Raw genomic sequence first — 26,405 nt, 5'->3', positions numbered from 1 at the left:
GCAAGCCACCATGCCCAGCTAATTTTTCTGTTTTTTGTAGAGATGGGGTCTTGCTCTTGGCTCAGGCTGGTCTCAAACGCCTGGCCTCAAGCAATCCTCCTGCCTCGGCCTCCCAGAATGCTGGGATTACAGGCGAGGGCCACAGCGACTGGCCTAAAATGGTAAATATTATGGCATATGACATATCTCTATAAAGCTGGGGGGGGGGGGTATTTTTTAAAAAATAAATGGGGCTGAACGCAGTGGCTCACGCTGGGTGACAGAATGAGATTCTGTCTCAAAAAAAAAAAAATGGTACTCAAAAAGAAGTATTCCATATAACCAAGTGTCTCTATTACTGAGATACCACAAAATGTGTATTTTTTAATTGTGATATATGAAAAGATCATCAACTTTACTCATGGTCAAAGAAATGCAAATTAAAATATGTATACTTTTCACCTATTGGATTAGCAAAGATTAAGAAATTTTAGGCCGGGCGCGGTGGCTCACGCCTGTAATCCTAGCTCTGGGAGGCCGAGGCGGGTGGATCGCTCAAGGTCAGGAGTTCGAGACCAGCCTGAGCAAGAGTGAGACCCCGTCTCTACTAAAAATAGAAAGAAATTATCTGGCCAACTAAAAATATATATACAAAAAAATTAGCCGGGCATGGTGGCTCATGCCTGTAGTCCCAGCTACTCGGGAGGCTGAGGCAGTAGGATCGCTTAAGCCCAGGAGTCTGAGGTTGCTGTGAGCTAGGCTGATGCCACGGCACTCACTCTAGCCTGGGCAACAAAGTGAGACTCTGTCTCAAAAAAAAAAAAAAAAAAAGAAATTTTAATATCCAAGGTTGATGAAAAGGTAAGGAAATCAAAACTCTAAAACACTGTGTACACACTGACACATCTTAGCAATTTATTAACAGCACCTTTCAAAATTAAAATGCACATACTAACTGGTTCAGCAATTCCACTTAGAATTTATCTTGTAGACATACCTGTACAATCGTACAACAGTACAGATATGGGGAGGCAAAGAATCAGAAGTACTTTAAGTGCCCATCAAACAGGAAAAGTATACATCCATACAGTGTCCCACTGTGCGGTTGTTTTCAAAAAAAAGAATAAACATAAGGTATAATTATTAATGCAAGTATTAAACTGAAAAATATATACTTGATATCAAATATAAAAAGCAAAATTCAAGACGGTATGTATGCTTATATGTACAGATAAGCATACTGGCGGAATGGGTGCTATGCTGAATATAGTATGAATGTATATATTAATTTTATAATTACAATTTATATTAAATTTGAACATGAGGCTATCAAATAAAGTTTCATCCTGGTGTTAAATCTCCGCATGCTATGATCTCAACCTGCCTTTCCAGTGCTCTGTGGTTCCAGCCAAATCAATCTGTTCTTCCACTGAGAAACCAGCCCACCTTTAAGCTCCCTCTCCAAAATACTCTTAGACTTCAGTTTGAACAGCTACCAGCTTCAGCTTCAAATATAAACTATCTAAACTGAAAAAACTATGTCTGCCTGCATCTGGTACAGAACATTTTAAAGGAAATAAAATTTAAAAAAATAAAACTTAAACACAATTTAATAATCCTCATCATGGAAGCAGCCAAAGTACTCATCATTTCCCAAGATTTCCAGCCTCTCTGCCTTTGCTCCATGCGATTTCCTGCCTGAAATCTTCTTAGCTACTTATCACACATCCAAATCCTGCCAATCCTTCAAAACACAGGTTAAACACTACCTCCTACACCAAATCTTCTCTAATGCCCCAAACCAGAGCTGATTCTTTCTTAAACCATAGTATCATCACCTCTTGAGGGACTTTGTTCTACCTAGTAATCAGTTGTATACGTCTTATCTTTCCCATTAACAAGAAAATTTGTCAAGGGCACAATTTGTATCTTGGTCATTTTGTATGCCCCATTTCACTACCATTAATTAAACTCATACTTCACTAAAGCACATAATAAAAAGAGAAGGGCAAGAATCTAAAAGAATCTAAAAAAACAGGCTAGGCCAGGCCCAGTGGCTCACACTCACAATCCTAGCACTTTGGGAGCCCAAAGCTGGAGGATCACTTGAGGCCAAGAGTTCAAGACCAGCCTGAGCAAACATAGCTAGACCCCACCTCTACAAAAAATAGAAACATTAGCCAGGTGTGGTGGCAGGTACCTGTAGTCCCAGCTACTTGGGAGGCTGAGGCAGAAGGATCCCTTGAGCCCAGGAGGCTGAGGTTGCAGTGAGCTATGATTGCGCCACTGCACTCCAGCCTGGGCAACACAGCAAGACTCTCTCTCAAAAAAAAAAAAAAAAAGAGTATCAAAGATAGAAAGGTAAGATCCCTCCTTCTTCACCCAGCTCCCCAGTGCCCTGGTATGCCACCTGAAAAGGAAATAACTATGACCGATTTCATAATACAGGGTTTTAAGAAGTCCTTGGACACTAAAACTTAATAATACATTCATAAATTTGGTTCTAAGCACATATTTTATAAATGGCATTTCCAAGTAAATTTATTTACCACAATTATACAATTGCACAGTTTATTTGTATGCTGGGGCAAATAAAATATGACAATCAATAGATGGAAAGATAAACTGTCCAAAACTAAAGTTACCTGAGCTGTGAGAAGTCATTGTTCATTATCAGGAAAATTACAGCATACATATAACTCAACTTATTAAAGTTTTTATATAGCATCAAAACTGCTTAAATACTCCATAAAGACCCTAAAATTCTCACAGAGCTATGAAAACAAAGGTGCTAAGCAATTCCAAATAAATTATTAAAACGTGTAGAGGTTCTGTAACGCTAGATTTCTTAAGAAATATTAATGTGGCCAGGCACAGTGGCTCACGCCTATAATCCTAGCACTCTGGGAGGCCGAGGCGGGTGGATCTTCTGAGCTCAGGAGTTCGAGATCAGCCTGAGCAAGAACAAGACCCCGTTTCTACTAAAAAATAGAAAGAAATTAACCAGACAACTAAAAATATATAGAAAAAATTAGCCGGGCATGGTGGCGCATGCCTGTAGTCCCAGCTACTCGGGAGGCTGAGGCAGTAGAATCGCTTAAGCCCAGGAGTTTGAGGTTGCTGTGAGCTAGGCTGACGCCACGGCACTCACTCTAGCCCAGGCAACAAAGCGAGACTCTGTCTCAAAAAAAAAAAAAAAAAAAAAGAAATATTAATGTTAATAAACAGTTAATAAAAGCATTTTTCAATATGTTAATAGTAACAAGATGTCTGTACATTTTTCTAGTTTACAAATGGTAAGAATTAAAAGTCTCTGAAAGTCTTCAATCATGTTTAACGTACAAAATCACCAAATGTGTTAATACTACATGACTGGGATTTATGGCACAGACTGCCCAATACAGCGTAATACTGATTCTCCCCTTCTTCAAAGTAAGAGGATCCCTGATTTTTCACTAGGTACATAGCCACCTCCAGCTTCCCTTGCAGCTATCTGTGACACTGTGATTCAGTTATAATCAAAGGGACACAGAAGAAGTGGTGTGTACAACTTCTGGGAAGTCTCTTCACAGGATAGGGATGTGCGCAGCTTTTGCCCTTTCCTCCTTCCTGCTGGTGAGAATGTAGAACTGATATGAGACATTGGAGAAGCTATCTTTGACTAAAAGGAGAAAGCTACATGTTGAAGGCCGGGTCCCCTAATGAGCATGAAGGTACCATACTGGCTCAGAACTGCCTATGAGTTACATGAAAGAAAGGAAAACTTCTATCTTGTTTAAGTCATTGTTATTTTGGGTTTCTGCCACTCACTGCTGAACCTAATCCTACCTAACAGAAGGCAAAATTATAAAGAAAGAATACTATATGTATTTATTAAGTACTACTTCATTAAACAATTTCTAATATATATTTTAAACTTCCTATGTTTAAAATAAAAACTCATTTCTGGTGATTCAAATAACTTAGAAGCTCTAAAATGGTTTTCCTATGCTATATTTGAGATATAAAATTGTTAATATCAAGAATTTGTCAAAAAATCAGCTTCCTGAGTATGCATTGGGGTCAAGAGATTAAGGCTAATCTCCTTTATCATCAACCTCAATAATACCATACAATAATATTATTCATTCATTTGACTAATGAATGCTTACTGCATTCCTCACACACAAGGTACACTGAAGTGACCCCGTCTTCTGGAGTTTACAAGCAAGCAATGAATCTGAAGCTGCAGAGACTGAGTGAAAGTCTCTGCCTGACTCTTTAATAGCCTCCACTTTAATCATCCCCCTTCCACTGTCATATTTTTGTTTCACACTGAGAATAATATGATTAAGCTTCAGCTTTGCTCTGCTAATATAATAATCTACAATCATATTCCTCAAAAATTACACTCCTGTTACCAAAAGTCGAATCAGCATATTACCAAAATGCCACAATAGCTATCACTGATGGTGGGTCACTTTTCCAAATGGCAAATGTTATTTATCACATGACATTTTTTCTTAATTGTATCTTACAGGGTAACCTTATCCTTACATTTGAAAAATACTTTGCAGTCCCCCTCGCCCCAGGTCCCAAGGATTGTCCTGAAAAAAGTCAGAATGCAGGGCTGCTAGACAGATAGCCACATGTTTTTAGTTAGTCCTCACAGGCCATTAAACCAACCTCACTGGAGAGCTGAAACTGGACCAACAAAAGAAGCTTTGCTCTCTCCCTCCATGCCCTGCCTTCTTTAACCTAAGAACAGGCAACACTAATCTTATTGGGTCAGAGTCCACAATACTTACTGGACCCTGTTTTTAAGTATGAAGATTAAATGAAGATTAAAAGTTTACACATATATATGAGAGTTTGCTATCTTGCTCTTGCTCATTTCTTTCATACATGCTGTGGAAGACTAATGTTTGGGTCTTCTGTTAGGTAGCCAGCCTAGAAGTGAGATTTAGGAGGATGGGAGAGCCCTTGCCTAGGTCTTAAGCAATAAGCTCCAACCCAGTTTACCAGACAGCTCTACGTTGGTATTTTCACTAAAAGCCCAACTAATAATAAAGTAATATTTGACTTTCCTATTTGCCATTGTTCTTACATAAATCTCCTTCAGGAACTTCACAAGTAAGAGGAACAGCTAAGCTATGACACTCTGATCATTTATTAACACCCCAAACTCCACTATTACTCTATGGTCTGTGCCATTCACTTGGTACTTAATCCTACATTGTTTTGTAGCATTTCCTTATATTCATGGGACAGTAAAAATTTTAGAATTGGTACCTTAGAGAAAACTTAATTCGAACCCTCTAGAGTTGACCCATTGCTCCTTCAAATCTCCTGGTTGTTGAGCATTGCAGATAACAACGAAAAGGAACATAGTGAAAAGCTAGATCTCTGGATGACAATGATAACAGTAATAATAAAAATAGCCTATATTTATTGAGCACTTACTATTGCCAGGGACTTTTTAAGCACTTTTATATATTAATTACTTTGGTCCTCAAAACAAACCCATGAGATGAGTATTATTATTCCCATTTTACAGATGAGGAAACAGACACTAAAAGGTAAATAAATATTAATAACTTGCCTGAAGTCACAGAGTTAAAAAGCAGTAGGCTGTGGATTGAGTCCAGAGCTCTTAACTACTTTTCTACAATAGTATAATGGATAAGAGTGGACAAATATAGCTTGGAAGTTTTGAAGCTTAGTGCCCAAAAGATATCCAAAGAGGCAGAAGGCAACATGGATCTGAATTTCAGGAGAGAGATTAGAGCTTTATTTATAAACTGGCAAGTTGAAAGCACATAGATGTTAAAGAAAGACAGTGCTGAACGAGAAGTTAATGGACAGAATTATGAGGAACACCAGTATTTAAAACACAGTTAAAACATTTCAGGTCAAAATGATGATACAGGAGGATGGTAAGTATTTTTGTATATTACATATATATAACATATTACAAATCAAAATATATAATGGTTATACCTACTCTATGCCAACTACAGCCATTTAACTATAATGACTATAGGTTTGTGGTAGCATCTGTTTTTTACTGTACTGTTGGCCATAATTAAGATTTTTCATATTAAACCCTTACGTAAGAACACAACCTATAATACTGTTCCTAAGAAAGAAAATAATCTGCTTTAAGATCTATCTTCAGACATGCTTTCCAGGGAATACACTGTGGTGAAAACAAAGACAGCCTAAATAGATGGACCATATTTCAATGACTCTCATAGTGTTTGTTTTACATTTGCATACCAATGGAATTGGCCCAAGTCTTACACAGTTTAATTGGCAGCATCTTTTCTGATCCTTAGTGGTACATAAAATAATGATGCATCTTACAAATGATGGCATCTTAGATTCAATGAATTGTCTTTTTCAGAATACATCTAATTCCATATGTGAGCATACATACTAGTATAGTTATAGGAAAACTTTCTGCCTTCAAGGGGTTTATAATCTAATGGAAAAAACATAATTTGCACTAAAATATAAATGTAAGTAATAAACATTAACACAAGATATGAAATAATTGAAGAAGTGGGAAGGTTAAAGAACTAAAGAAAAGATACTTAAATGGTAGGAAATAAGAGTAGCCAAACCAAAAAAACTTTAGGCAGTGTGTCCCAAGTACAGTTTTTTTTTTTTTTTTTTTTTTTTTTGAGACAGAGTCTCACTCTGTTGCTCGGGCTAGAGTGAGTGCCGTGGCGTCAGCCTAGCTCACAGCAACCTCAAACTCCTGGGCTCAAGCGATCCTCCTGCCTCAGCCTCCTGAGTAGCTGGGATTACAGGCATGCGCCACCATGCCCAGCTAATTTTTTTTTCTATATATATATATTTTTTTTAGTTGGCCAGATAATTTCTTTCTATTTTTAGTAGAGACGGGGTCTCGCTCTTGCTGAGGCTGGTCTCGAACTCCTGACCTCAAGTGATCCACCTGCCTCGGCCTCCCAGAGTGCTAGGATTACAGGCGTGAGCCATCGCGCCCGGCCTATTTGTTTGTTTCTTAAATGTTTAGGGGAGGGAGGGAGGGACAAGGGCAATATACGTAACCTAAACCTTTGTACCCCCATAATATGCTGAAATTAAAAAAAAATGTTTAGGGAAACTTGCCTGTAATACGTCATGGGGTTGTTTTTGATTCATGAGAATATTTTTCAACTGTTGGTTCAATTTCTGTAATGATTACAGAACTATTCTGGTTGTCTCTTCCTGAGCTTTATTAAGTTATATTCTCATAGGAATTTGTCCGTTTGATCTAAGTTTTCAAATTAATGACAAAGAAATTGTCATTATTAACTTTTTTATTGTGGTGAAATATACACAACATAAAATTTACCATTTTAACCATTTTTAAGTGTACAGTTCAGTAGTGTTAAATACATTCACATTGTTGTGCAGCCAATCTCCAGAACTCTTTACATTCACATTGTTGTGCAGCCAATCTCCAGAACTCTTTACCTTGCAAAACTGAACATTTAAACCATTTTTATTTATCTATTTATTCTGAGACAGGGTCTTGCTCTGTTGCCTGGATTAGAGTACAGTGGCATCATCATAGCTCACTGCAATCTCAAACTCCTGGGCTTAAGCGATCCTCCTGCCTCAGCCTCCCCAGTTGCTGGGACTACAGGTGCAGGTCATGATGGCTGGCTTATTTTTTCTATTTTTATTAGAGATGGGGTCTCGCTCTTGCTCAGGCTGGTCTTGAACTCCTGAGCTTAAGCAGTCCTCCTGCCTCGGTCTCCCAGAGTGCTAGGATTACAGGCGTGAGCCACCACGCCTGGCCCAGAAACCACTTTTTTTTTTTTTTTTTTTTTTTTGAGACAGAGTCTCACTTTGTTGCCCGGGCTAGAGCGAGTGCCGTGGCGTCAGCCTAGCTCACAGCAACCTCAAACTCCTGGGCTTAAGCGATCCTACTGCCTCAGCCTCCGGAGTAGCTGGGACTACAGGCATGCGCCACCATGCCCGGCTAATTTTTTCTATATAGATTTTTAGCTGTCCAAATCATTTCTTTTTTATTTTTGGTAGAGACAGGGTCTCACTCTTGCTCAGGCTGGTCTCGAACTCCTGACCTCAAGCGATCCACCCGCCTCGGCCTCCCAGAGTGCTAGGATTACAGGCGTGAGCCACCGCGCCCGGCCCCAAGTACAGTTTTAATTAAATAGATCAGTTAGCCAAGGTGGCTCATGCCTGCACTACTCTGGAGGCTGAGGCAGGAGAATGGCTTGAAGCCAGGAATTCGAGAGCAGCCTGGGCAACACACTGAGATCCCCACCCCAAAAATAAACTAACTAAATAAATAAATAAGACTAAATCTGAGATAAGAATAGGAGAAAGGTAGGAAATAAATGATATCTCAACATGGGTAGAGGGAGAAGTAATATGAGGTTCTGATCGTATCACTCTCCTCTAATAACCAAAGTAAACCATTGTTGCAGATGACTAATCAAGAGGAAAAACATTTTTTAATCAGTCATATCTCTCTCCTTTGAACCTCTGTGACAGTTTTAGAGTAAATCCACAAATTTTTTGATACTCCTCCCTTCAAGAGGTAGAGCTTAATTATCCTCCTCAAGTGTGGGCTGGATTAAGTGACTTGATTCTAACTAATAGAATATGGTGCAAGTGACAGTATGTGACTTCCAAAACTAGGTTATAAAAAGCATTGATACTCCTTTAATACTCTGAAATAAAAATAAAATAAAATAAATAAAAGAAACACATTCAGGGTTTGTTTTTTTTAAAAAAAAAAAAAAAGCACTGAGGCTCTCCTTGCTTTCTCTATCTTCCTCTGGTCACTTGTTCTGGGGGAAGCCAAATGCCATGTCATAAGGTCACTTTAGTAGCCCTAAAGAGAGGTCCACGTGGCAATCAACTGAAGTTTCCTGCCCACAGCCATGTAAGTGAGTCATACTAGAAGCAAATCCTCCAGCCCCAGTCAAGCCTTCAGATGTCTGCAACCTCAAGACAGAGGTCTGAGCCAGAACCACTCAGCTAAGCCACTGCCAAACAACTGACCCACAGAAGTCATGAGATAACAAATGTTTACTATGTAAAGTCATTAAATCCTGAGGCAATTTGTTATACAGCAATAAATAACTAGTTCAAGCCCATAGCATTTTGTGTCTCTAAAACACTTATCTTTTTCTTCTAACAGTTAATGCGTATACCAATAGCCAGTTTAGAGAGCAATTTCTAGAAAGCTATTCTCTTCATCTTTGCATAACTGTAAGGCTTAATCCAATGAACTGTAGAGTTAAATACTTGCTTTTATTATTCATATTTGTTGAAAGATTCTTGCCAGTGCTTACACAATTTATTGCAGTTGTCCAAAAATGAAGTGACTAAACCTTAAATATAACTCCAGAATGACATATGTATAAGATGGAAAAAGCAGTCATTTTGCACCCTTAGAAGCACTAAAGTGCAAACATTGCTTGAAGAAAAACAGTACAGAGCAACAAAGCATTATTGTGACAGTAACACTCAGAACTTATTCCTTTATTAAGGGGAAAAAGAACAAGCTATCTGGTTAAGAAAGAATTTTTACATGTGTTTCTCGAACTGTGTTTTACAGAATATTAGTATCTCATGAGAAGGTCACAGATATTCTTTGGAGCAAGGGGGGAAAACAAAAAATAACCAAAAAAACCTCTATAAGACATTTCTGAGGCTTTAAGGTGCTAATGTGCATTATAAATTTATCCAACCTCAAAATACTTAAAATATTTGCAGCATATTATTAAAAGTATGCTATAAATACAGTTTGGGAAACACTGACTTGGGTAGGCTGATAGGAAGACAGGTAGGTGGGTAGATTCACAGAAAATAAAAGGAGGGTAAGATAAATGCAATAAAATGATCTCACCTAAAAAGGGGATCATAACTACCAGTTATGACTATGTAATCTCTTAAAGCAAAATAAACTGTTAGATAGAATAAGCTATCAAAAGCAATAACAGCCATACCAGATGTCAGGGAAAAGGAAGATGGGAAAACATGATAGGATATAACAGAAGAAAAGAAATTCCCTTTCCACAGGCCCCATGGCTCATAATGTCTCCCATTCCCTCAGCTCCAACTGTGTCCCTCCATACAAGCACATAAATTTAGGGGTGAGCACCCAGCCCAAGGGCAGTCCATCTGGGGGCTGGTGGATAGCTTATTAGGTGGTCTGACCCCAAACCGTTAATCAACAGTGGTAATAACTAATGACCTATCAGATCTTCTCTTTGGGGAAATTTTAATTAAAGACACAAAAAGTCCTTCGTAGTGGAAGTGGAAGCAGAGGCATAAAGACACAAAAAAACCAGAGATACAACAGCTGAATTAATAATATTAGAGGATTAGGTGGGCCAGCCCTGGCTGTTTAGTGCCTTCCTTCAGTAAAAAATTTAAGTTAGCATATTGTTGTCTAACCCGAACAGCCTCATGTAGTGGCCCTGCCAGGGAAAGATGGATCACAGACTGATCAGTCATACTCTCCTTCAGTCATGTGCGGTGACACACACAGAAAGGTGGGAAAGTAAGGGGCAGGGGAGGACTGGCTCTGGGTTTAATAAGGAACATTCAGTTTAAATTCACCTGAATGACATTTTCATATACCAAACATCTACTTAAATCAGTGGCCACAGCCTCTGCGTCCCATTAGGAACTAAGCCAAGCTGCTATTGTGTGGATACACTTGCCCAGCATAGCCAGGTTCTCTCTAGCAGGGAGGTTTCCAGTCAGTCCATACACACAGACACATGCCCACATTCTCGCCTACTCACACTCCCCCAGAACTGTGTTCACCCCACCCTGTATTCCCTCACTCCCCACCTCAAAAGTAGGAAGGGGGTCAAGAATGAGACCTCCAGTAACCTAAGGGACATGCACAGGTGCCAATGAATGTGTACACACATGCTCTGCTGAGCGTATGTGTGGCCATGTGCGCTGGAATGGGTTTTCGTAGGAGGGACTCGCCCATGCTGCAGCTTCAGGACTCTAGAGATGCTACATGGCCATGCTTACTCACAAGCTCTCTTTCAGTTAGTCCAGGACAACAATGCTAATACTGTCCCCCTTTAGAGTGGTATCCATATTGCTATACACAGCCTGGACAATCATACACAGCCCTGGCACTAGGGTATGGCACAACAAACTCTTACTGCTGAGGAGGCAACAAGGCATCTGGTCACTAAAGCTGAGTGGGATCCCTGCCCCTAATAGTATCCAGTATCCAGGAGGCACTACTGAACCTGGGGCTATTGCTTTTTAGTGAGGCCTGACTCATACCGCTTAAATTTCTGTTCCACTTTTCTCCAATACCCTGAGATGACTTGAAAGACTTTTCTGTTTCTTGCAACCAAAACAGCCTAACCAAAACCCTTAAAAGTCACATGTATAACTACTTTAAAATTAGGGCATGATTCATGGCTTCAAGTTCTGATGCAAAACCCAAGACAAATAGGCTATGAGGATTCCTCAAATACCAAATGGTTTATAAATTAAAGGTCATATCATTTTGTAACATAACCACATAAGGAAAAATTTCACAGTCAAATGTATTACTTATGTTTGCTGATATACTGGCAAATTTTACTAATTAAAAATTATTTTACACTGGCAGAAACAGGTCACTTTACCAAAAACTTCTTACATTAACAGTACTCTCTGACCTGGTTACCTATTGTACAGACATGTATTACATCTTACACAAAGTTAGCTATACAAATCACAATTCCAACCAAAACTCCAAGGTAGTAAATGTATTTATTATTTGGGCATGCTTAAGTTATTTGTAGTCAAATATTCATTAAGATGGCCTAAGCAATCTTAACAATTTTCTAATGTTTTGTAAATTTTCCTTATTTAATAAACACTAGAACTCTGTCAGACAAGAAACCAAGCACAAGCCAAAAGGCTCAGCAAAATCACAAAAAGGACTAACAAAGCTCCAACTTTGGAATAATTATCAGGATACTAATAATTAATAATCACTTAAATATGATTCAAGAGGAATTCTGGTTGTTTAAAAAAAAAACCCTGTGATCAACTAGAGCACAGTATTATCAGAAACTGATTATGTAAGACAATAGCTTATTGTTTCAGGATGTGTATGTGTAATGAAGTTCACAGCTAGGTTACACTAATGACTCACTTAAACATTTGAATTTTCTGCTATCTTAACCTTTAAATCAACTGCATAAGTAGCTGCCAAAAGCAGTTAGTAGGAAAGCATACTATTCCCAAAGGAACTTGGTATATACAACTTATTTTACTACTTAAATGTTTTTTTGATTACTGAGATTTAAACAAGATGTTAAAGATTCAAAACTAATTTTAAAGTAATGGGTGCTTACTAAATTCATCATAATATTTGACATACACAGGTTTTCAGAAGGGCACAGATTATATTCTTGTGTGTGTTTTCACAACACCTGGCGTATTTCTGTTCAATATTACACATAATTATTGCAGGACCTGACAATGATTACTGCCCCATTTTTTTTTTTAATTTTTTGACTGACAAATAAGTCAAAGTTGGAAAAGTAACTGGCATATTTTTTTTTCTTGATTTGGATTATCTTTTCATTATGAATTGGTTCTCAGTTACTCTAACTTACTTGCAATAAAACATTGGCAGAGAATATAGTGGATTAAAATTACCTGACTCCATTCCCACTAAGTAAATGATACATTTGAACTCTTCATGTTTCACTGTAAAAGATACACAAATTTAGAGATTCTTCTTCAAATTTTGAAAGCAAAGTGAATCAGAAATCACATTCCTAGAAATTGCCAGTCTGAAACAAAAGATGTTTACCCTACACGAGTCCCCTGCAAACCTCTCTAACAGTTCATTACATTTAAAACAACTGAGATGGGTTAGGATATGTGATAATAAAAATCATTCAAGGCATTTATCAAGCAGATTATCTATGAAACTGCACCTTGGTTTACAAGCCTTTGAGCAGAAATTTGGTCCTCTTCTGTATTAATCTGTGTATACACTTATTTCACGTTTTCTCTGGCCTCCAATTTTATTTTTTTAAATCTAATCCATACAATAAATCATCCTATCAGACTTAATTTTATTTATATGATTACTGAAAACAACAGTATTGCAATACAACACTATTATATATGCAAAATTGCTGATTTTAGTGATTTCCCCATCCCAACGCCTCCTCTACCCTTATACCCAGGTTAAATATCTGAGAAAAACCTCTCTGTCCAGTGCCAGGATTTTACTTTCTATAGCATAGGTTCATTTGACGTTTTATTCATGACATTAATAACTTTTTTAAAAGGCTGCTAGTGTATGTACAGTTTCCAACACCTGGAATGCAAATAAACCCACTTATTTTGTTTAATATTTCAAGACACACTATATTTCTCATAAAAGATGGAAGAGTATCAATTCCAAAGAGTCCTTGGAAGTCACAATGTGTAAATACTTCTGATAACAGAACAAATTAATGTCAAGACACAGCCAATAACATAATAAAGCCTCCATGCAACCCTGCCTGTCAAAGGGCATCTGTATTAGCAGCTCAGGAAAGTGGCATTTGCAGAAAGGCACTACAACTACGTTTAAAAGAAAATCATTAAGCCTCAACCGTTAATCCCCTCCTCCACCCTCTCGACCAGATCCTTCAAAGCAATTAACCAGTAGAAGGTGCTATTCTGCAACCCACAAGTATTCACAACAACCTCCATCCTTGGGCCAGAGCTGGGTTTTACCCCAGGTGGACTCTCAGCCTATTCCCTGTCCAGTATTCAAAGGAGTCCCCAGCACAAAAACCCAGATCTTTTCTTATAACCCCTATTTACAAAAACAACACTGACAGCTCAATAGGCAGCAAACCTGACCATCAAACCATCACACCATTAATAGCACATACACATCATTTTGCTAAATATTAACCTGAAATACAATCTTTATAACCTTAACTGAAACGATCTATTCCTACCTACAAAAGACGACCATGGTCACACTCACTACAATAAGGGTCAAGTGAACAAATCACTGTCCCCAACAAAGTCAGGGGCAATGAGGAATACGAAAGCACTGAGAGCTGAATATAAGGCCAGGACACATAAAGAGGGATTTTATCTTTACATACACAAAAAAGAAAAGAGCAGCAGAAACCAGGGCTGCAAAGGGAAGAAAGGGAGGCAGAAAAGAGAAGTCTGAACATGTTTTTGAGTGTCCTTTAGTTTCCAATGTACTCTTCTGCCTCACAAGGTTGCAAAAAAGGCCAGACATGAGATGGGTGGAAGAAAGCTGAAAAAGAAAAGCACCCTCCCTTCCCCCATCTTCTCTCCTCTCTCCCAAAAAGAGCTGTGTTTGGCTGTGTAAACCTAGTCCCAAATATGGGAGAGAGAGAATGAATGTGTGTATGGAAGAACAATGAGCCCTCAGCCTGGTATTGTGTGTGTGTGTGTGTGTCTGTGTGTGTGTGTGTCTGCCTCTGCCTCTTTTCCCTTCGACCTTAACAACAACAGGGAGAGCTGGAAGCCAGCTTTCCACCCAGACTAGGCCATCAAAATCAACACCAGTTTATAATTTACAGTGGAATTAACTGAGCAAGCAAATCCATGGAAGGAAATACCTACCCAAAGATGATTTTATTATTGTATAGAGCCATCCTCTCTCCCCTCCCCCAACAGACTGAGACTAAAGAAACCAGTGTACACCAGACAAAAAGGTCTCTCTTTAAATGGAAAGCAATTATGAAAACTGTTTCAAATCTAAACATAGGATGCATTAATTCGCGTCTGTTTTATAATTCACAAAGTTCATCCTTTTACTAGTTATCTTTTTTGTGTTTAAAAAATTGCTTTGGAGAAAGCTATTTCAGGATTCATACAAAACTACTTTTTAAATGTACCTTAAAATAGCAACACATACTGAAACATTTAAAGCACCCAGTTTCTCAAGGACACATTTTGCTTAAATCAATGTTTGAAGTCTGTAATCCAGAAAAATTGTAAGCAAACCTTGGAAAAGAGACAGAAGAAAATGACAATTCAACAATGAATCATTTTGTTTTCCTTTCAACAACTTCTCAAGCAACCAGTTTCAAAGGAAACCTGCAATAGTTTTCCCCCCTCCCAACACACATATACACACACACTCCAGTCTATGTAAAACTACTTATCTTCTTTCCGTAACCTTAAAAAAAAATAAATAGAAGCCACTCACAGAACTAAAACATGATAGTAAGAATTCTGCTGCAAGTGATTTTGGATTTCATAATTTTCTAATCACGTGGAGAACGAGAAATTTGGAACACAAAGGAGGAATCTTCCCCTAAGGAGAAAATTATATTTTAATAAAAGTCCGCCCCCAAGACCCCCAAATCCACAAACATTCAAGAAATTTAGTTTCAGTCCTTGACTTCCTTCCCTCCCACAGTTCAGCCAATAATTTGGTCACATGAAATAGTTTAACCTCAGACAAGTACAAGAGCATGAATAAGAAGCCTGGAGGGAACAGGGGGTCAGAAGGCACACAGGACAGCCACCTGGCCCGGACAGGACCACAGAAGTCCCTGGCCCTTATTCCCCGCCACCCTCCTGCTCTGCCTTCGCCTGACTCCCCTCGACTTGTACTCCAGCCTTTTCTTTCTGGCTCACCCCAGACGAATGACTGCTTTCACGGCCGACCCTCTTTGCTTCGCCCCCCCAACACCCCGTCACCAGGATGGGGGGCCAGAAAAGAAAGCACACGACACGGCGCAGGCAAGTTGGAGACTTACCTTCCCCTAATGCGCTACACCATCAACAGAGGTGTTTGCGGCCCAGCTCCCGGGAAAGTGGAGGGGACGGGGCGGGAGGCCGCGGGGAGGCTGCGGGGCCGCGGGGCGCAGGGCCGAGAGGGGCCGGCCCGCGGGGACGCGACGCGGAGGGGCTGCCGGGGCTTCCCTGCCGTGACCTTTACTGCGACTTGAAACTAGGCTCCCTCCTCCTCGGTCGGGCAAATCCTTCAGAAGCGGGAGCCCAGGATCATATCTGGTTTTGTTTTTCGGAGGGCGAGGGTGCTTCCTAAGGATGGTGGTGATTATTTTCTTTCCTCAACTAGGAGAGAAAATGAGGCAGAGACAATGTGGGGAGCGAGAGAGGGGAGGAGGAGGGGGAAGGAGGCGGGGACCGAGGCCCAGCGGGACGAGCGTCTCGGGGCGTGCGGGAGGAAGGAGGCTCTGGAGCGCTGGGGGCGGTTCGCGAGCGTCTGTGGGAGCAGCGGCACCTCCGCGATGGTGGCGGAGCCGCGGCGGGGCTGCTGCACCGACCCACCACCCACTCCCCGCTCGGGCCCGGCCCACCTCGCAGTATCACGCCTCCCCACTGGTGCAGTGCGGTGTGACGCGCCCGGGGGCCGGGCCAATGGGAGGCGGAGGGAGGGCGGGGGGCGGGATTTCTTCCTCTTTTTTTTTTTTTTTTTTTCCCCCTTCTTAATAAAATGAGCAGATGAGGCGGCTGAGGAGAGGTCGGGATTCGTCGCCGCCGCGGCCCGGGTTTGGGGACGCGCGCTCCAGGCGGCGGCTCGAGCCGGTGGGCTGGGCTCCCCGCCGGGGGCGCGTCTTTGTGCGAGGCCGGCCCTCCCCGCCACGGGCCGCGCTCCGGGACCCGCCCCGGTGTCCCCCGGGCGGGGCCGGCTCGGTGGAGCCGGCGGCGGCCGCCGAGCTGACCCGCCCCGGACCCGCGGCGCGGAGCGGGCAGGTCCCGGGGGGCAGGGGTGGCGAGAGTCCCGTTGCTCCCGTTATTACCAGTGTCTTGATTTGCCTTTTCCGTCTTGTAAGACGCCTGTTCATATTCCTGGAGGACTGCAGAGTGGGTTCAAAGGTTTCCCTTAAGGACTGTTTCGAAATTCTGATGAGCCGTTATAATATTGTTTAAATAATGTAAATGACAAAAGATGAATTAAGAAAGAGAAAAACAAAATGGGTAAATCGCGCTGCTTATTTGAAAAGAATAATATAATATAAAGTCTCATCAAACATAAAGAAGAGATCGTAACTACAGATACAGAGGGGATTTTAGAAAAGAGCGGGGTATAACTCTATACCTAAGTTTGAAAAAAAAAAAAAACAAGGAAAAGGCCAAACGTCACCTTCTTTTCTTTGAAGAATGTAGTATTGTGTTCCACCTCCCGAAAGGCTGATAATCACAGAGTCTATGATGCTATTTAATATAAGGAGTAGGGGCAGGCCAAATGCTCACATTCGATTTAATACAATTTATAGGATTGAGGGGTTTAGAAATTTTAATTATGACTAGCAGTTTTTGAAATGCATATCATGTTTATTGAGTTTTTTCACAGACCCTGGCATGAATCCAGGGTGAATCATCAACCTATTATTGGTTTGTTAATATTCTGTAAATGCGTATTGGTGTCCAGAAGGAGTTAAGGTCCGCATATAATAGAATAATTAAGGGACAGAACATAGCTCAAAATAATTCCTTCATCTATTTCAAATAAAGTGATAATTTTCCCTTTGGAATATCTATTCAGATTATAATTTCCACATCCAATGGTTTCAAGAATAATTTGGACTAACAGATACTATTGGACTGTGACCCAAGACATTTAAATGAAAACAAGTGGGTCCCTGCAATTACCTTTCTGAGTAACTTACAGCAAGAAAAATCCTCTTTGCTGCAATTTTCTCAGCTATGAAATGGAGAAACTAGTTAATACCTCCTTATATATCTGATAAGGTGAGAACCGAATTTTAAAACATAATAAATGTGGTAAAATGGTTTCAACATTCTAGATATGGATAGGACTATTTGACATCAGTTGGGAAATAATGAAGGATAAAGTGTATCAGTTAAATGGCTTCAGTTTCCACCAAAATCTGTATTTACAGGAGCACTATTTCTAGTAAAGTTTCAGCTCTGTGGTGGGCAAATGGACAACTTCCAAGAGGACGCCTGTGGATCCTGCCTTGCCATTCAGCAGGGAGGAGAGAGGCTCTCTAGATTAGGAAAGAACGTTTACTATAGCATTAGGGATTGGCCGTCATTTTCGTTTATTTATAAAAATGTAAATTTAGAAGTCTCGAAATTCCACATAATTACAAAGCATAATATTATGGCATCAGACCATAAAATTAGCAAACTAGACCTATTTATAACAATCCCATGCAAGAATTGTGTTCCAGCCATAAAGCCAGAGAGTATGGACTTCCTTCCAAGGATCTGAGAAGCTGATAATGTATTAATAGTAACAATAACCTCCATAATAAGAACAACTATTAAACCATTGACTGACAGCTTATTATGTTCCAAGTGCCATGCCATGCCCAGCATGTTACATTCTTTAGCCCACTTATTCCTGACAACAGCGCATGAAGTGTATTGTTATTACCTCTATTTTCAAAGTCAAGGAACTGGGGCTTAGGGAAGTTAAATAACTAGCTGAAAGTTAAAGAGGTCAAATATCTTGTGGGATTTTTTCCCCCATTATGAAATTAGAAAAAGTTTACTTATTCTCTTTTCAGCAGGCTTTTGAAAATGGGGATGACTTTGGTTACTGAATCTGACAATATCAAAGACTATCGTTAGTTATTTTATGTATCTTGCTAAAGGTAAGAAATTATCTATTTATTTATTTTGTATGCAGAGGTCACATCAGAGCTGTAACACCATTAGCATTTAAAAGAAGACAGGGGAAAGAGGGATTGTTAGTAAATGGTGTTGGGAGAACAAAATACCTATATGAGAAAACAAAATCAAGATGCATACAAAAAAATGTAGATTCTTATTACTCCTAACAGTCCCCCCAAAAAATTACAGATGGATATTTTTTAAATCTAAAAAATGAAACCACTAAACCACATATATTCTTTTGTATATGCAAAATATTTTATAATTTTTTAAAGTGAAACCATAAGAGTATTAGAGGAATACTAAAACTTTTTCAAATCATGGATTGAGGAAGCTCTTTCTAACATGACAGGAAACCCAGAAGCCATAAAGGAAAAAACATCAATAAATTATACTGCATAAATACTTTACATCTTTATAAAGCATAAAAACACCATAGCAATGCAAGAAACAGACAAACTGGGGGAAAATATTTTCAACACCTATAAGCAAGGGCTGCCTTCCTTAATAAAAAGAGTTCTTACAAATCTGTAAGAAAAAAACTCAATAAAAAAATGGACACAATGTATGAAAAGGGTCAAAAAAACGTGTTCAATAAACATGATATAATCATGAGATATATGCAAATTAAAATCATCTCGTAGATTAGGAATCTTTATTCTTACTTCATAATATCTAGTATTGATAAAGATATGGGAAAACAGGCTCTCTGATTCACTGTTGGTAAGAATGTAATTGTTTCATTTTTTAGACTACAATTTGACACTATCTATCAAAATGTTAAATGTTCACAAACTTTGACCCAGCAATTCTGCTACTAGAAAGCCATTCTACAAAGAATCTTGCATAAGTGTACAAAGACATCTACAAAAGGCTTGCAACATTATTTATAATAGTAAAAACTGGAAAAACTCAAACATCCACCAGGAAAGAATGTTTAAATAAATTATGGTACAAACATAGGATACTTTAGAGCTTTCAAAAAGAATGCGGTAAATCTGAATTGATAAAGAATGATAGCCGCGGTTCAGAGTTCAATGAAAAAGGCAAATCACACAACAATTATGCAAAATATAATTCATTTGTATTTTTAAAAGAACAAATTTGTCTATGTTTCAAAAATGTCTAGAAGCATATCCTCTAAGAAACTACACTGAGCCCACTGGGCCTGGAACTGAGAATGAGGAGGGAACAGGAGACTGAATTTTTATTTCATTAGACTCTGTTCTATTTGATTTTTTTTCTTTTCATATCAAGCATGGATAATTTTCATAATTAAAAAAAAAGAATTCAAGTTCTTTGAACATATGGCTGGTAACTAGCCTTCATAATTCACCAGAAGTACTCAAGCTTTAGAACATGTAAATTATTTTCCCCTAAAATGCCTTAAGCAGAACTAGGGTGCTGTAGCAAACCTTGTAGCAGACTGAAGCTTGTTTCTAGGCATTTTCTATGAAATTGGCTTCCAAGTTTATGTAGTGCAAATACAAGCCAATAATGAGCTGCAGCTATCTCCCGTTGCACTTTTTCAGGTTGAGCAGCGAGCGGCACATCTTTCTTCCCACTGTGGTACCTCTGCCAGTGCTTAGCTCACCTTGCATTTACCCACAGCGGGTTTTCGCTTTACAATTTATTGCAATCAGAATTTCTCCCTTTCTAGTCAAGCCAGGTAAGTAACCTCTGGTACCTTTGGAAAGTCCCGGCATGGAATTGGAATGGAGAAATGGGTGATACTGGGCTTATTTCTGGCACATATCCAGTTGTGAGCACACACAGAGGTGAAACAGCTCTTCAAAACAAAGAATCAAAAATCAGAAACCCAATTCCTTTGTTTGGATGTGATTTATTGTGGATTAGCAATTACGGTGCCCAATTCAACTCCAGACTCAGAGCAATTTTATTTCAACCAAGGTAGAAGTGGATCTGTTTACAAACACACTTACGGGTAGATCTCAAAGAAACCCTGCTTCACTGAACCACATCAGATTCAGCGGGGTGGTGCTCTTCCCTTTCAGTCACACTTAGTCAATGCCACAGCATGTTGTCTTGGGGCACTAGGATGCCTTTTGGATGAGATCTAAAACCCAACATCTGACTCCTGACCACTTGTGGTTATTAAAAAGTCTCACAGGGCTTCTGAAAGAATTAAGGGGAGGAGATGCCGATTTTCATTGTCTTGGCCAAATTCCAAGTTTGATAATTAGGCGTCCTCCTGCCACTGTCTTCCTGCCATTTCACTGAGACGTGCTATTCCACACTTCCTGTTATACACAGCTGTCCACTGTTAACCGAGAGCCAAAGAGCCAGCGAATTCCACCCTGGGGGAAGCTGCATTTCAAGATAAACATTTCCTCCACATCTACTGGTAAATTACTTAGGTTCACCTTGGAGGAAAGGTGTTATTTTCTAGGAATAAGAAGGGCATAATAATGGAGAGATAAAAACTATCCCCAAATCCTATTTTGTCTAAATGCCAAACCAACAAGACTCACATTGATCACAAAAGGGCCCTAGGAAGGAGTCTCCTCACAGAAGAAAATGTATTTTAGATTCTTAAATTGTATTTGGGAGATCCAGACTTTGATCTTATAACATGGATGTGGCAGGTGCTATTTCTTCAATCCAAGGAATCTTTACAAACAGAACAAAGAGGCAAATAACTCTGTAGCCCAGGGGAAACAGTGAAATTCACATCTGCCTTCCAAGCTTCCATGTCCCTATTGACACGCCTTGGACACTCACTTTAGTGCATCCCTTCTTTTTGCTCAACCTTTAAGGAACCTTAATTTCAAAATGTCTTCATCCCTGTTTCTCTCAACCCCAAATGTCTGCTTCTAATATACTCCAACTTCTGGAATAAATTCTGCTACATTCACTTTTTTTTATGATCTTAAAAAGAGCATTTTAACTTGGAAGCAACCAAGATGTGCTTCCATGGGTAAACAGATAAACTGTGATATATCCGTGCAATGGAATATTATTCAGCACTAAAAAGGGATGAGCTATCAAGCCACAAAAAGGCATTGAGGAAACTTAAAGGCATATTACTAACTGAAAGAAACCAATCTGTGTGCGATTCCAACTGTTTGACGTTGTGGAAAAGGCAAAACTATGTCTGGAAAAGACATTCTGGAAAAGGCAGTAAAGAGATTAGTGGTTGACAGGGGTTTGGGGGAGGGGAGGGAAAGATGACTAGGTACAACACAGGGGATTTGGGGGACAGCGAAACTATTATTCTGTATGATGCTGTATTGGTGAATATATGTCACTATACATTTGTCAAAACCCACAGAATGTACAGCACTAAGAGTGAACTCTCATATAAACTACGGACTTTAGTTAATAATAAGGTATCCATACTGGCTCATAATGTCCCACACTAATACAGGATGTTAATGTTAGGGGAAGCTGGGGGGAGGGAAGAGGGTATGTAGGAACTCTGCACTTTCTACTCAGTTTTGCTGTGAACCTAAAACTATTCTAAAAAAAATAAAATCTATTAACTAAACAGGAAAAATAAAGAGCATTTTAGTTCCGTTCTTTGTATTGTAAGCAAGAGAGACTCACCCAGCATCTCAAGTAACAGGAGATTTGTCATGAGGATGTTCCTACACAGAAGCCCAGGCAAAGCTGAACAATCCAGCATCAGGAAAAGAAGGGTCTAGAAGCAGGGCGCCAGGAAGCCAAATGAGGCTGGCATCACACTGACTAGTTTCACTTTCAAATTCATGACCACAAACCTCAAATGGACTCTTCACGCCCTTTGGCCCCAGGAAGGCCAGGACCCCCGGCTCTCTGCCCAGCGTTCCTGTCACTGGTTCCCTGTTCTCTCCTCTCTCCCCCAAGCTAGCCTCCTCACTCTTTACCATATAACTTTTCTTTACTTCACTGTCTCATAATTTCAGCTCCCTCATAATTGTGGCTTGCATGTGGCCTCTCATGGCTTCTTGGCGGAGCCTTCTGTAGCTCGTGACTTATCAGCTTCAGCTGCTTCTGCGGACAGCCTCATGACTTCAGCATTTCCTAGTTAAAATTCCTAAGAGGGAGAAACCTAGTTGGCTAAGTTCATCATTTTAGGCCCTGCCCCATCCTGGTCACTAAAAGATGCCATGTGGTACAAAGCCAGGCAGCTCCAGGGCAGCTGCTTCCCCAGACGCTGGCAGGGGCAGCTTGTCTGCAGAAGGGGTGACAGCTCTCCTGATGTGCCACACAAATACAGTATCCGTCCATTATCCACAGGGATATGTTCCAAGACCCCCAGGAAATGCTGAAACCTCAGATAGAACTGAACGCTCTATGTACTGTTTTTTCCTATACATACACGTGATAAAGTTTCACTTATAAATTAGACACAATAAGAGACTGACAATAAACATATAGAATAATTATAGCAATATACTATAATTAAAGTTATGTAAATGTGGTCTCTCTCTCAAAACATCTTATTGTACTGTACACACCTATGTTCGGGTGGCAGTTGACCCCAGGGGGGGCAGTTGACTCCGAAGCCTCAGAAATCGAAACCACCAATAAGGAGTTACTACCGTAGTGTGCTTTTGGAGTGGGTGGTATCAACAAAAATGACAAGAGTAAAAGTGAACTTCCGCAAGTCAGCATTTTATTTTTTGAAAGCCCAGACCTTACAATAATTATATTTTTTATAATAACCTTTACAATGGACATTTGTCTTTTTTATAGAGAAAACCCCCAAAGAAGCAGCAGACCACAAATTGCAGAAAGTTCATGTTCTCTTGATCAATAAAAATTCTATAAGAACAACCCCTGAAACACAGCACCCCAGCCCCTGGCAGCCTCATTCCACCTTCCGCTCCTATGAGTTTGCTCTGGACACTGCATACAAATGAACTCACGCAGTACTTGCCTTTGTGTGACCTGCTTATTCCACTTAACATAATGTCCTTATATGAGTTCGCTAAGGGCTGCCATAACAAAATACCACAGGCTGGGTGGCTTCAACAACAGAAATTTATTTCCTCACGGTTCTGGAGGCTGCCAGTTTAAAATAAGGTGCCAGCAGAGTTGGCTTCTCTTAAGGCCTCTCTCCATGGCCTGTGCACGGCTGCCTTCTCGCTAGCTGTGTCTTCGCATGGCCTTTTCTCTGTGCACAAGCACCCTGATGTCTCTTCCTCCTTTTATAAAGACATTAGCCCCCTCAGATTAGGGCATCACTCTAATGACCTCGTTTAACCTTCCTTACCTCTTTAAAGGCCCTCTCTCCAAACACAGTAGCTCTGGGGGTTAGTGCTTCAACATAGGAATTTTGAGGAAGCACAGTTTGGTCCATAACAACGCTCAAGTTTCATCCGTGTTGTGCCATGTATCAGACTGTCTTTCCTTTGCAAGGCTAAATATCATTCCGCTGGACAGATATGCTGCATTTTGTCTATCCCTTCCTCCGCTGATGTGCATTTGGGTTGCTTCCACTTCTTGGCTAATGTGAACAACACCGCTGCGAACGTGGGTGTGAAAATATCTCTTGGAGGCTCTGCTTTCAGTTCTTTCGTGTATATACCCAGGAGTGGTGTTCCTGGGCTACATGGTAATTCTAGTTCTAATTTTTTGCAGAGCCACCACACTTTTTTCCACAGCAGCTGCACTATTTTACATTCTCACCAACAGTGCACAAGGATTCCAATCTCTCTACATCTTCTCCAACACTTGTTATTTTCTGTGTCTTTTTTTTTTTAACAAGCAACCATCTTAGTGGGTATGAGGTGATATCAACAACCTAGCCTCTTGAACTTGAACTTCTCTCCTCCAGTGATCTTAGTCTCTTACTTTTACTCTAAACCTTATATTTTAAAAACCTGCAACTCCTATTTAATTCCAGTGGCAGGCATCGCAGCCTCCAAACACCTGTTTCTAGCTATTTTGTCATTCCTCCATTATCCCGATTCCAACAGTACTTTGACTCCAGTGGAAAGACAGCTAATCCATGGGTCCTACCACCTTTTCACTTTTCAGGACTGTCCTTAAATTCAGAGGTACTCGCCCTTCGTGAATCTAAAGAGATGACCTAAGTAAACAATCAATGCTCACTTTCATTTCTACTTGCTCATTTCCTTCTCCTTAAGGACACTTTTTTTTTGGGAACAGATCTCACTGTCACCCAGGCTAGAGTGCAGTGGTGTCATAATAGCTCACTGCAACCTCAAACTCCTAGGCTCAGGTGATCCTCCTGCCTCAGCTTCCTGAGTGTCTGGGAGTACAGGCACATGCCACCACATTTGGCTAATCTATTTTTTGTAGCAATGGGATCTCAGAATGTTGCTCAGGCTGGTCTTGAACTCCTGGCCTCAAACTATCCTCCTGCCTCAGCCCACCAATGTGTTAGGATTACAGGCGTGAGCCACCAAGCCTGGATATTTTTTTTTTTCAGAGATGGGGTCTGGCTACATCACCCAGGTTGATCTCGAACTCTTTGCCTCAAGTGATCCTCCCATCTCAGCCTCTCAAGTAGCTGGGACTGCAGACAGACACAAGCCCTCATGCCCAGCTTCCTTAACAACATTTTAAGCTGCTTGAATTCATATGACAGAACAAAAAATACCCACTTAGCTAAGATCACTAAAATATAATACAAATCAATTCCTCTTGTCTGTGTAAAATAAATGTTTTGTCCTATAATGTTTACATTGATTAACTTTTACACAGAGTAAAATAAATAAATATTAAGTATACAAAGGTATAGGCACTGTTTTATAACAATTTTAAAAATTTCCTGAGAACATATGGTTAGAGCACATATGTACAATGGTCTGTATCTGTGGGTTTGTGAAGAATTCTCCTTGTAAAGGCAGATTCTTGGCTTCCCAAGACAAATATGAATTAGTCCTAATATATCATCAATGACTCCATATCCTCCCTCCCCTTCGCCCCTGTTTACATTCCGTGGTCAATCATAGTCCTCTCTCTGTTATATACACCCTCTCACTTTCTAATACTCCCTGGGCAAAACCACAACCTTGGTGATAATTTGAATTTGCTGCCTACTAGGCACCTGCACCTGTCCAGCCAAATGAGGCTGGCATCACACTGACTAGTTTCACTTTCAAATTCATGACCACAAACCTCAAATGGACTCTTCATGCCCCTTGGCAATCATACAACACTTACCCAGGTTAATTTCTTTCCTAATTTTCTAGCCAGTTATTTCACAACCTCTCCTTTCTGCTCTAACCTTCACCACTTCCTCCCTTGCCCTCACTCTCAGGTGATGGCTTTCTTTGGAGTTCACTGTGAATATTGACACAATCAGCAGAGAAATTGCATAAACTTCCCCACTCCCCACTCCTATCTGTCCTTCTCTAAGTCCCCACACACTGGCTTCCTGCCCACTATCACAGATGAATCATCTCCACGCCTATCAAAGCCCAGCCCTCTGCTTGTGCACTTGATCCTATCTCCTCTCATTACTCAAGCATATCGTCAGAAATTCTCCCTGCTATATCCGTGTTTTGCTCTCTGCTGGATAATTACCATTAGAATATAAATAAGATGTTTCTTTCTTCCCTCTTAACCATACTTTACATGTTATCTACTCCCCCATTTCTTTGCTCTCTTTAGCAGCAAAATGCCTTTAAAGGAATGATCTGGATTTGCTATCTCCACTCCCTCTTCCCTGTTCTCTTTTAAATCCACTCCAATCTCACTTTGACTCAACTTCTCTACCAAACTTTTTCTATCAATATCACTAATGAGCTCCATGTTGCTAAAAAGAAGAGCCAATTCTCAGTCTTCCACTTTCTTGATCTTTTGGCAGCCTTCGATACAATTGATTATTATTGCCACTTCCTTGA

The 26,405-nt window shown here is 40.1% G+C and overlaps 1 protein-coding gene across 1 annotated transcript in view; it reads right to left on the bottom strand.

Annotated features, from left to right (window-relative positions):
• Positions 1–16,256, bottom strand: part of RERE (arginine-glutamic acid dipeptide repeats) — a 397,407-nt gene extending 381,151 nt beyond the window's left edge. Inside the window, exon 1 of the mRNA XM_045546222.1 lies at positions 15,735–16,256. The gene's annotated coding sequence lies outside the window, so the exon portion shown is untranslated. The remainder of the gene's footprint in view (positions 1–15,734) is intronic.
• Between the last annotated feature and the right edge of the window lie 10,149 nt (positions 16,257–26,405).

The sequence above is a fragment of the Lemur catta genome, chromosome 3, assembly GCF_020740605.2.
Source record: "Lemur catta isolate mLemCat1 chromosome 3, mLemCat1.pri, whole genome shotgun sequence".
NCBI lineage: Eukaryota > Metazoa > Chordata > Mammalia > Primates > Lemuridae > Lemur > Lemur catta.
This window is presented reverse-complemented; position numbering and strand designations above follow the sequence as displayed.